Source organism: Phyllobates terribilis, unplaced genomic scaffold, assembly GCF_046119375.1.
Source record: "Phyllobates terribilis strain yellow unplaced genomic scaffold, ASM4611937v1 Scaffold_1__5_contigs__length_1240528914, whole genome shotgun sequence".
NCBI classification, from domain to species: domain Eukaryota; kingdom Metazoa; phylum Chordata; class Amphibia; order Anura; family Dendrobatidae; genus Phyllobates; species Phyllobates terribilis.
This window is the reverse complement of record NW_027362761.1, coordinates 826,328,133-826,337,958: the sequence shown is the minus strand read 5'-3', so window position 1 is coordinate 826,337,958 and position 9,826 is coordinate 826,328,133. Positions and strand designations below refer to the sequence as shown.

Below are 9,826 nucleotides of genomic sequence, written 5' to 3'. Positions count from 1 at the left end.
CATTTATCAGCCCAAGCTTCTCGTTTACATAGATCCTCCTGTAATATAAAATTGTCCTCCTCTGTATTGATTACCCTGCAGAGTTTAGTGTCATCTACAAATATTGAAATGCTACTCTGTATGCCCCCTACAAAGTCATTAATAAATATGTTAAAAAGAAGTCGGCCCAATACTGACCCCTGTGGTACCCAACTGTTAACTGAGACCCAGTCTGAGTGTGCTCCATTAATAACCACCCTTTGTTTCCTATCACTGAGCCAGTTCTTAAACCACATACATATATTTTCCCCTATCCCCATTGTTCTCATTTTATGTATCAACCTTTTGTGTGGAACCGTATCAAAAGCTTTTGAAAAGTGCATATACACAACATCCACTTAATTTTCTTGGTCCAGTCCGGAACTTGCCTCCTCATAAAAGCTAATCAGATTAGTTTGACGGGAACGGTCCCTCATAAACCCATGTTGATATTGAGTCATGAGGTTATTCTTCTTCAGATACTCTAGTATAGCATCTCTTAAGAAACCCTCCAGGATTTTACCCACAGTAGAGGTTAAGCTTACTGGCCTATAATTTCCAAGTTCGGTTTTTGTCCCCCTTTTGAATATTGGCACCACATTTGCTATATGCCAGTCTTGTGGTACAGACCCTGTTATTATGGAATCTTTAAAGAATAAAAATAATGGTTTATCTATGACGTTACATAATTCCTGCAGTACTCGCGGGTGTATCCCATCTGGGCCCGGGGATTTGTCAACTTTAGTGATTTTTAGATGCCGCCGTACTTCCTGCTGGGTTAAGCAAGTGACATTTAACGGAGAATTTTTGTCATCACTAATCATGTTTTCTGTCATGCGATTTTCTTGTGTAAATACTGTTGAAAAAAAATCATTTAGCATATTGGCTTTTTTCCTCATCCTCATCCACCATTTCACTCAGACTATTTTTAAGGGGGCCAACAGACAAAAATGTCTGTATTATTACCGCAGTAATATAGGATCACGTTTGATGAGATGACCACAGTTTTAGGCAGTGACTTGGATGTCAAAGATGCTTCCAGGGGTCTTCCCCATGCTGTTCCCATGTCTTTTCAGCACTGTATGAATGTGTCTGATCATGTCTCACACACCACACGGCCAGATAAGGTAGTAAAATGTTAAAATGACATTTACAGGTGAATGCATTTTTCACCATAGAAAGCAATGCAAAAGTGCAAAAACGCATCAAAAACGCTACATGTGAAGATAGCGCAAGGTGTGGAGGAGCATTTTTGTTTTTGGTTATTTATTTTACCTTACATACAAGTCATTACCCTGGAAAGGATGTTCCTTATCCTTTTTCCCAGGAAAATCGATTTTGGTTTTGTTTTTGTATGTTTTATTGTGAGTCCGTAAAAGTGACGTAATACTCTTACAACATTGTTGACAGCAGTGACCTGAGATTTAGAGATGCTTCCAGGGGTCTTCCCCATGCTGTTTCCATGTCATTTGAGCACTGTTCTGATCGATTATGTCAATTTTTAGTCCCACTGCAGACCGCCGGGAGGGGCCGTGGATAAATAGTCGCGTTTCCCATAGACTTACATTGGGCTTGTTGCTCGGATCAAGCACACGAGCATTCTAATTTGCTCGACTCGAACAATGAGTATCAGAGCATTTTAGTGCTCGCCCATCACTACTTACTAATCCTCCTAATCCCTACACCTAGTAAGGAACTGGTCATCTCTCCCTCCATCCCTCTCATCTCCACAAAACTATTCCTCAACATTCAATCCTGGGTCTCCAAATACAGACAGCCATCTCATGCTGTCTCCTGCTCCCACTTACTAACACTTTCTCTGCTCCTCATCACAGCCGGCGATATCTCTCCAAATCCTGGCCCTCCTCATCACATCCCTACAGTCACTTCTACCTCTCATCCATGATCTATCACAAACTCTTGCAACTTTTCTAACCTTAAACCCATCCGACCAGTCCCCACTTTCCCAATCCCTCTAACACAAGCTCTATGGACCGCTCGCTCTGTCTGCAACAAACTTTCCTACATCCATGATTTTTTCCTTCCTCGCCATCACTGAAACCTGGCTCACCCTTTCTGACACAGCCTCTCCAGCTGCACTTTTTTATGGTGGATTCCACCTTTCTTACACCCCCCACTCCAGAGGCAAGCATTGCAGAGGAGTTGTTTTTCTCCTGCCAGATAACTGCTCCTTCTCCTCCATTAAACTGCCGCCCTCCATTACTCTCCCCTTTTTTGAGGTGCACGGTGTGCGCACCTACTCCCCCTCCAACTTCCATCTGGTTGTCATTTACCACCCCCCAGGGCCAGCTATCACTTTCTTTGACCACTTCACCACCAGGTTACTTCACTTCCTTACTGCTGACATTCCCACTATCATCATGGGCGACTTCAACATCCCCATTGACACTCATCTGTCTCTAAGCTTCTATATCTCACTTCCTTCTTCAGCCTTGCTCAGTGGTCTTCCGCAGCCACTCACAAAGATGGTCACACACTGGACCTCATCTTCACCTGCCTTTGTTCCCTATCTAACCTCTTTATCTCTCCTCTCCCTCTGTCTGACCACAACCTACTTACATTCTGTTTCTGCTCTTCTCCAGGTGCACAATCCATACTCCACAAATTTGCACACCCTCTCAGAAATCTCAAACATCTTGACTTACACTCACTCTCTGAATCCCTTCTCCCTCTTACAGACACAAGTTCCTTACACGATGCAGATGTTACTGTCGCTTTATATAACACCACAACAGCTGCAGCTCTTGATTCGGTCGCCCCTTTCACATATACCAAATCTCGCACAATCAGCAGGCAAGCCTGGAACACCAACGTGACTAAAGAACTGAGACTGGCTTCCAGGGTTGCTGAGCAGAGATGGAAAAGGTCCCACTCCAACGAGCACTTCATAGTATTCAAACAGTCCCTAACTATTTTCAAGTCCACACTTAATGCAGCAAAACAAACCTACTTCTCATCTCTCATATCCTCTCTGTCTCACAACCCTAAACAGCTATTCAACACCTACAAATCTCTCCTCCGTCCCCCAGCGCCTCCTCCCTCACCTCGCATCCCAGCTGAAGAATTTGCCTCATTCTTCAAGCAGAAGATTGAAACCATTAGACAAAGCTTTTGCCTAAAGTCCCCTCAGGCCCTCCTCATATTTACTCAACCTTCCTCCTCCAAAACCAGTTTCTCCACCATTACAGATCAAGTTTCCTCTTTACTCTCTAAATCACACCTCACCACCTGAGAACTTCACCCAATCCTGTCCCATCTCATCCCTAACCTTACCACAGTCTTCATCCCAACCCTAACCCACCTCTTCAACCTTTCAACAACTGGTGTCTTCGCCTCATGTTTTAAACATGCCTCAATCACACCCATCCTCAAAAGCCCTCCCTTGACCCATCCTCTGTGTCCAGCTATCATCCCATATAACTTCTCCCCTATGCCTCGAAACTACTGGAACAACATATCCACTTTGAACTGTCCTCCCACCTCTCCTCCTGCTTCCTCTTTAACCACTTACAATCTGGCTTCCGACCGCATCACTCCACTAAACCTGCCCTGACCAAAGTCACCAATGACCTACAAACCTAGAAATCTGAGTAACACTACTCTGTCCTTCTCCTCCTGGAACTGTCATCTGCCTTCGACACAGTGGACCATTTCCTCTTATTACAGACTTTCTGATCTCTTAGCATCACTGACTTTGCCCTATCTTGGATCTCCTCTTACCTAACAGACCAGACATTCATCATCTTTCACACTCACACCACCTACTCATCTTGCCCCCTATGTGTCGGTGTCCCCAAAGGTTCAGTTCTCAGACCTCTGCTCTTCTCCATCTACACCTTCAGCCTGGGACAGCTCATAGAGTCTCACGACTTTCAGTATCACTTCTATGCTGATGACACACAAATCTACCTCTCTGGACCTGATATCACTACCTTTCTAACCAGAATCCCACAATACCTGTCCACTAATTCATCCTTTTTCTCTGCTAGATTTCTGAATTGTAACATGGACAAAACAGAATTCATCATCTTTCCCCCATCTCACTCAAACCCCCCATCTGACCTATCCATCAAAGTCAATGGCTGCTCACTCTCTCCAGTCCCACAAGCTCGCTGCCTCGGGCTAACCCTGGACTCTGATCTCTCCTTCAACCACATATCCAAGCCCTTTACAATTCCTGCTGACTCCAGCTCAAAATATCTCACAAATCAACACATTCCTCAACCAAGAATCTCCAAAAACACTAGTGCACGCTCTCATCATCTCCTGCCTAGACGACTGCAACCTCCTGCTCTGTGGCATCCCCTCTAACTCTCTCGCACCCCTCCAGTCTGTCCTAAACTCTGCTACTTGACTAATCCACCTGTCCTGCGCTATTTCCCGGCCTCTCCTCTCTGTCAATCCCTTCACTGGCTCCCCATCGTCCATAGACTCCAGTTCAAAATCCTAACCTTGGCATACAAAGCCATCCACAACCTGTCTCCTCCATACATCTGTGACTTAGTCTCCCGGTACTTACCTGCACACAATCTCTGATCCTCATAAGATCTCCTTTTCTACTCTCCTCTTATCTCCTCTTCCCACAATTGCATAAAAGAATTCTCCCGTGCATCCCCCCTACTCTGGAACTTTCTACCCCAACATATCAGACTCTCGCCTACCGTGGAAACCTTCAAAAGGAACCTGAAGACCTACCTCTTCCAACAAGCATGCAACCTGCCGTAACCTCCACCATATCACTGCATGACCAGGTTTACCCTCACCTACTGTATCCTCACCCATCCCTTGTAGATTGTGAGCCCTCGCGGGCAGCGTCCTCTCTCCTCCTGTATCAGTCACTGATTTGTATTGTTCAAGATTATTGTAATTGTTTTTTCTATGTATACCCCTTTTTCACATGTAAAGCACAATGGAATAAGTGGTGCTATAATAATAAATAATAATAATATGACAAGGACATCGATGGGCGGAGCTAATGACGTGCTTCTGGCACAATCATGTTAAATGCCGCTTTCAGAGTTTGACAGCGTCATTTAACATGTTAACAGCCGCGGGTGGATCGCAATTCCACCCGCAGCTGTTAGGGGCACATGTCAGCTTATGAAATGTGCATGTGCATTGTGCCTGTTTTTAGATTTTTTTTCTGTAAAAAAAAAACTGTTGCATTGCTACTGCTTTCTAGTGCATTAGGCATAAAAAATAATGTGTATTTGTAAATCACTGCTGCTGTAAGCACTTTTCCTATCTCTCTCTTCCCCTTTAAACTGAATCTTTGCATTTCTCTTCCTATGTTTATTTCTGAGTTGAAAATTCCTGCGAAATCTCCCTATCCAATCACTATAAAATTGCTGATGCATTCCTGGTCTAGGCTTTTATATAGGCGATGATAGTCCCTTCTTATTGGCTTTTTCATATGATGTTATAGCTGCAAGGCCTTATAGAGAATCCCATGCGGTTGTGCCTAAAGTCATGTGAATCTTCTTTAGCTGAAGAGATCTTCTGCAATGTGTTAAAAAGCAACTGCCATTTTTTTTGCGATTCACAAGAATCAAATCACAAATGGCATGAATTTGCCAGTACCTACAAATGTCAGAAAATTTGACTCAAATTTAATTGGCATTCAATCAATCCGCTCATCCCTGACTGAGACTGATTTATTAATTCAAATGGTTTTAATTAAACATAAACTCTGAATGATTTTCTTACACCATGACAAGATATAAAAAATACACAACTTTATTATGAAAACATGATTGATGAACAGCACACAGCAGGTATATGGATGCATAAATACAATTAGTCATATGAGCTTTAATTTTGTAAAAGCATCATTTTAGAGTTTATCTTTCTCATCACGCATGTTAGAGACATATGAAAGAACACGGGACCAAATCATGATCGATAGAGGACCCATGATAGAGAGCTGTGTCATATATGTATATTGTGATCTGGTCATAAACATTAGCTTATTGTCAGTGGATCCTACATATGATAATATTTGATATTGAAAGCGTAACTTTTCTATCACTTGTTATATATTTAACCAGGAAATAGGCAAAGCCAGTAGTATAGCTGATGCCTTTTTCTCCAGCTCTATTGAAATAAAGATGTATACTCAAGCTGGCAATGCATGAGAGAGAATTGTACTCTCTGATCATGAGCAATACATTTTAGTAACAGCTGCAAGAGTAGAAATAAACTTTTTTAAGTACTCTTCAAATCATGTTAAAGTCTCATATGTTGCCACTGGGAAATACTGGAAAGACTGGAAGCAACTAGGTAGTTTACTTTTGGCCTATCTTTATTATCAGAACTCCTATGGTTGAATGGTTGAAAAAGTAAATATATAGATATCCAACGGGAGACAAAAAAAACAGGTTACTCACCTATTTATGAGATATTTTACCTGAAGGGATAAAGCACCCTATACACAGTAGATAGCTGTCAGCTTAATGGTTCAGCCGATTGTTCTGCCAACAGCTATTCTTCCATCTGACAGGCACAGTAGCGTTTGACCAAGCTGGATACTCCTGTGTTCTCTATTAGAGAACTGCTGTCATGTTTTTTTATGGCTGCTTACCTCAGTGATATGATGGATGACATGATAGATGGACATGATGGATCCTTCTCTTCTCTGACATCATATGTCATGGAAGAGTCAAGGGGCCCATGTAGACATTAGCCTGCAGGCCGATCCCAACGATATCAGCGGGCTTGGCTGAGCCATCCTTCGTTTAATGTAAACAGGTGCATCTCACTAAATTAGAATATCATCAAAAAGTTAATTTATTTCAGTCTTTCAATACAAAAAGTGAAACTCATATATTATATAGAGTCATTACAAACAGAGTGATCTATTTCAAGTCTTTATTTCTGTTAATGGTGATGATTATGGCTTACAGCCAATAAAAACACAAAAGTCATTATCTCAGTAAATTACAATAATTAACAAAAAACACTTGCAAAGGCTTCCTAAGCGTTTAAAAACGTCCTTTAGTCTGTTTCAGCAGGCTTCACAATCATGGGGAAAACTGCTGACTTGACAGATGTCCAGAAGGCAGTCATTGACACACTCCACAAGGTCCCAGAGTTCAAATTTTCATTTGGAAGGTCCTAGAGTCTGCAGGAAGAGTGGAGAGGCACACAACCCAAGCTGGTTGAGGTCTAGTGTGAAGTTTCCACAATCAGTGATGGTTTGGGGAGCCTTGTCAACTGCTGGTGTAGGTCCACTGTGTTTTATCAAGACCAAAGTCAGCGCAGCCATCTACCAGGAAATTTTAGAGTACTTCATGCTTCCCTCAGCCGACAAGCTTTTTTGGATATGGAAATTTCATTCTCCAGCAGGACTTGGCACCTGTCCACACTGCCAAAAGAACCAATACCTGGTTTAAAAACAACAGTATCACTGTGCTTGATTGGCCAGCAAACTCGCCTGACCTTAACCCCATAGAGAATCTATGGGTCATTGTCAAGAGGAGATGAGAGACATCAGACCCAACAATGCAGACCAGCTGAAGGCTGCTATCAAAGCAACCTGGGCTTCCATAAAACCTCAGCAGTGCCACAGGCTGATCGCCTCCATGCCACTCCACATTGATGCAGTAATTGATGCAAAAGGAGCCCCGACCAAGTATTGAGTGCATCTACTGAACATACATTTCAGTAGGCCAACATTTCAGATTTTAAAAACATTTTTCAATCTGTTGTTATAAAGTATTTATTTTTGTGTTTTTATTGGCTGTAAGCCATAATCACCATTAACATAAGTAAACACTTGAAATAGATCACTCTGTTTGTAATGACTCTATATAATATATGAGATTCACTTTTTGTATTGAAGAACTGAAATAAATTAACTTTTTGATGATATTCTAATTTAGTGAGATGCACCTGTATGTGGTCCTTAACACATAATACATAAATCACTTTGTGGTGCTTATGGTACTATTTGATTGTTAGAAGCTCTTAAGGGGGTTTTCCCACCAACAAAAGTTAATTTTAATCAATGGCTGTGTCTGACCATGTACGGAAAATGGTCTGATCATACCACAGCTCCGTTCTGGGCAGAGGAGGACACAAAAGACAATACACACATTACAGCAGGCGATCACAGCTGATTATTTTTGTGAGGTAAAAAAATGTCTCTGCTTGTTTTTCAACAATGTTTTACTTAAAAGAAAAAATCAGCTGCAATCCCCTGCTGAAATGTCTGTATACTCTTTTGCTTCCTCCCCTGCCCAGGATCTGTGGTATGATCAGACCATGTTCCATACACGGTCAGACACAGCCATTGATTAAAATGAACTTTTGTTGATGGGAAGACCCCTTTAAATGTGTTTTGGTGTTGTCAAACCGGAGTGTTTGTAGAGCCAACAGTGGCAAGAAATGTGACTTTATTCTTGCTGTAGTATGACTTCCCTTTTACCACAACGTAGTGAACCCAATGTTGGCTGCAAATTGCACAGCAGTTAAGAAAAAAAATAGGCATATTTTCTTGTTAAACAATATAAGAGTTGTTTTGTCAAAATGTTTTAGCAACAAAACTGAAAAATCGCAAAATATTTTGCATATTTCATACTGTAGACATTATACTCTGGTCTGTAGTAACTAGAGATGAGCGGTGTTCGACTAGAACTGTTCGCCAATCTCAAATTCGAGCTGTTTTGGGCGGTGTTCGAGTTGTTCGACGAACCCGAACGATTTGCAAAAAATTCGGCTGTTCGAGGTTATGTTCGATAACTGTTCGTGCACCAAAAGCGTGTCCTGCATGTCTGGCGCTATTTAGAGCACCAATCATGCAGGGATTGTCTGCCACTCACTGTAATGCCACAGCCATGGTGGTTGTGGCATTACAGTGATTGCCCAAATCGATGGGAACAGTGTCAACAGTGAAACATGAAAAGCCGGCAATTCAGCAGCGGCATACACCGGTACCCGACAATTTAGAACCGAAAGAATAGAGCATCACACATAGATTAGATAGATATAAACATGTCAGCCACATATATACGAAGTACAGTGACAGTGCTGCTTACTGTACTTGTCATTTAGTGTAAAGGATTTATCAAAAAAAATAATAGTGTTTTCATGCACCGTCTCTTTAAAAAAGCCGGCCGGCAATTCAGCAGCGGTACCCGACAATTTATAACAGACAGAATAGAGCTTCACACATAGATTAGATAGATAGAAACATGTCAGTCACATATATATGAAGTACAGTGATAGTGTTGGTTACTGTACTTGTCATTTAGTATTAAAATAAAGGATTTATTATTAAAAAAAATGGCGTGGGGTTCCCCTTAATTTTAGGCTCTAGCGGAGGTTAAGCAGACGGCTGGGGCAGATGTTTGAAGCCTGGGAAGGGGGTAATACCCACGGAGCTTCCCAGGCTACTAATATCAGCCCCCAGCTGAATACCTAGCCTTTACTAGCTATTAAAATGGAGGACCCCCCCCAAAAAAATGACGTGGGGTCCCCCCTAATTTAATAGCTAGCAAAGGCTAGGCAGACAGCTGGGGGCTGATATTAGTAGCCCAGGAAGGGAGCCATGAATATTGGCCCCCTCCCAGGCTAGAAACACCAGCCGTCAGCCGCCCCAGAAATGGCGCATCCATAGGATGCGCCAATTCTGGCACTTAGCCTCGCTCTTCCACGCTGCCCTGGTGCGGTGGCAGGGGGTAATAGGGTTGGGGTTGATGTCAGCTTATAATGCCAGCTGACATCAAGCCCAGGTTAGTAATGGAGAGGCGTCTATAAGACACCCCCATTACTAACCCCATAGTCAAAG

General features: G+C 42.4%; 1 protein-coding gene across 1 annotated transcript in view; it reads right to left on the bottom strand.

The window, feature by feature from the left end:
- Positions 1-6,878: 6,878 nt before the first annotated feature.
- NPFFR2 (neuropeptide FF receptor 2) overlaps positions 6,879-9,826 on the bottom strand; it is a 243,550-nt gene continuing 240,602 nt past the window's right edge. Inside the window, exon 5 of the mRNA XM_073637886.1 lies at positions 6,879-8,637. The gene's annotated coding sequence lies outside the window, so the exon portion shown is untranslated. The remainder of the gene's footprint in view (positions 8,638-9,826) is intronic.